This window comes from Tyto alba, unplaced genomic scaffold (genome assembly GCF_018691265.1).
Source record: "Tyto alba isolate M040663 unplaced genomic scaffold, T.alba_DEE_v4.0 Super-Scaffold_13, whole genome shotgun sequence".
NCBI classification, from domain to species: domain Eukaryota; kingdom Metazoa; phylum Chordata; class Aves; order Strigiformes; family Tytonidae; genus Tyto; species Tyto alba.
In genome coordinates this window covers 39,497,821-39,500,980 of record NW_024881275.1, presented here as the reverse complement: position 1 = coordinate 39,500,980, position 3,160 = coordinate 39,497,821, and positions in this window count along the sequence as shown.

Here is a 3,160-nt window from a genome sequence, read left to right as displayed (position 1 = left end):
GGCTTTCTGTGTCAAGGAATGTTTGAGGCATTGATTCCTCCAGTTCCTTACAACTGGTATAACTTCACACATTCATTTTTTAAAAAGAATGCATTTTACTTATTACATGCATTGTAAATTATACCTAATACAAACAAGGTAAGTCTGCTAGATTTTCTCTTAATAATGCATGAAAATTTAGGAGCTATTGCACTTCAGTACAATTGGTAAATAGAAGAGTGATAAATATGGATGACAATAACTAGAGAAACACATGGAAAAGTAAAGGTTATATGCCAAAAGCCATCAGGTGACTACTGCTCAATGGCTAACCCCTGCATTAACTGACCCTGTGTTTAGTGAAGTGTGACACCTGCTGAGATTAAAGTACCCTTTCTCATGAGCCCTCAGGAACTGTGAATCTCCTCCTTACATAAAACACTTAAGGACTGGGAGAGGAATTTGAACATCTTAAGGCAGCTGAACAGAAAGGATTTCCCAACGCGGGCATAGCATGGGGCAGGAAGGGGGGTATGTAACAGACAGAGTTTGCAGTCTTTTTCCTTCTTCACCTTGCCTATCAAAGGACCAAGCCTGTCTCTGTTATCCTTGGATGGGGATTCAGATTTGGATTCTGCTGCTGGATCTCAGGTTTGCTGTTCCATACAGAAAGCACTGGTCCCTCCTCTCCTCCTGTGCACCCCACCCTTAGTTTGAGCTACCCTTGGCCTTGGGTCTACAGCAACTGATACCAGCCTGAAGGCAACTGGCCAAGATAATAGCAACTCCAGGCTAATACATGTTCCCTCTTTCCCCTCTCCCTCCTAACCAGGAGCAGCTGCAGCTGGCTGTGTCTCTTGTGAGCTTGCTTAACTCTTGAACACCCACTCCCTTACTATTTTAAGTAGAAGAGACCCTCCCACATCCCACTTCAATAATCACCTTGGCTCTATCCAGCATAATAATTGCACCACCCTTCTGAAAGCCACAGGAAGGCTTCTAGAGGTCCTGCACTAATGGATTATCTACATGCTAAATGCAGTTGGGGTGTAGCAACAAACTGTTTGTCAACAAGTACAGTCTGTCATCAAATACAGCTTAGAACATACCGTTGCATATCCAGACTGCATTTGATGGTCTCATCAAGTTCTTTCCTTTAAGCTCTAACTGATCAAGTACTTCTAAGATACCTTCTAGTGCCCTCAAATTTTATACTGCGTTATTATGTTTTGGCATCTGCCCATAAAATGAGAATGTTCTAGGATGAGACTGAAAATAAATACCTCTAATAGTCTTCCTTCAAAGGACAAGTGCGTCAACTCTTTTTAAAACTAATCTGGTAAACAGATTACAAACCATGGCTTGATTTGAGAGCAAGGAGCATTCTGCCTGGATTCACAGAGTAGAGTTCAGCCATTCAGAAATTCCCAGGCTTGAAGTACAACAGAACATAAATTGCTAAGAAGTAGTCTCAGCTGTTTTGCTTTCGTGCATTGCTACACAAAATACCTGTCATGGTGTAAACATGCAATCTACTTTGCAGATTCAGGTCAGACAGAAGATTATTTCTACAGCTACAGGAGAGAAGCCAGAGGGACAGTGGTTCAGTCCTCTATCAATATGAACTCTGATTTAACAAAACAGTACCAGGGTTTATATACATTTAGAGCAGATATAAACCACTCTGTAAAGGGGCTTGATATGGCAGGACAGTATCTGTATAGAAGGGAACTGTGTTCCAACAGATGTACCCATATCTTACTGGTAATGTGGAAACTGCAGCCATGCCATCTCCACATACCTCTGTCCAGCTCCTCCATCTTTCACTCGTGATAATGCTGTGTCCTTGACCCAATTTTAAGCAGGGCAAGGCCTGCTTCCACATACCTGCCAGAGAGTTACTTGGCTTTGGACATTTGCTAGAAGATTCAGGCAAAGGCAGTGTTTACTCCCTTGACTTAAGCAGAAAGCCAAAATGTTCAAGTTTTGTAATCTACCACTATCTAACTGAAAGAGTTAGGGTTTTCTTGGCTGATCTTGTTCATTTTCAAAGAACGTCCCAGTATCTTGAATGTAGGATGGCTCAAACATACATAGTAGAATTTTATTCACAGCTCTGCACCTGTTTCAGCCCAGAGTCCCAAAAAGTTTCTCTGTAAGCTCCTTTCATGGCAGTTACAGCTACTTCTACACCAAGCAGTCCAGTTCTGTCTTTCTCTTGCCACATGTGGGATACTTCTGCCTTGGTCTCTGCACATGATCTCTCCTTCTGCAGCACACACAGTAAAATCATCCATACACTCAAAATCTTGTGAGACCTTAAATGTGCAATTGTTCAAATTTCAAACCAGATACCGTTTAGAAGGGAACTGTCTATTCTGTTGAAGGAGTGTGACAATGTGTCAACTTCAAATCTAAACTGAGATACTGTTAATGAGAATACTATGCTGGTGATAGGTGTTAAGGGCATTAGTAAAAGCAGCACTCTTCATAACCACAGACTAGCTGCAGTGCTTAATATGGAACCAGGGAACAGAACGTGGGTGTTTGTGTCAGGGCTGGGACACAAGAATACAATCAGGATCTTAACTAATTGTCACTGCATGCCCTTCAGTCTTTGCTCTCTTCACTACATAGGACTACTTGTGATAGTAACTTTAGGAAGTTGTAGAAACAAGATACCTAGACTTAGATGATGAAATTTTACTTTGGTGATGCTGAAAAGTAACAACTGCACGCCTCCAATGTGAATAAACTGTACTGGGTCACAAAATGTGTATGCATTGGCATTGCACGAGCTTACCTGGAGCTCTGGAAGTACACCTTCAAACACTTCAATCTTAAGAGATGGCATTCATTGTGTTATTATGTTATACTGGGAGAAAACAAGAGCAGAGAGATTGAGTCACTTGTACAATGACATAGAGATTAGGAGCCCCAAGATACCATTTGAGGCTCAGAATATTGTTTCTAATCTCAGAGTAAGAGATAAATATAACCAGCAGATACATGCATAAATGAAACACGACTGAAAATATCATCTTCTCTGTTTAAGCAGGCAGGCTATCTGTTAAGGAGAGCTTGGACCTCAGACAATCCTGCTAGAAACCTGGGTGCATTTCAAAAGCAAACTGAAACTACTACCAAAGCACAGAATGACACTAAACAGCCTTATTTTGGG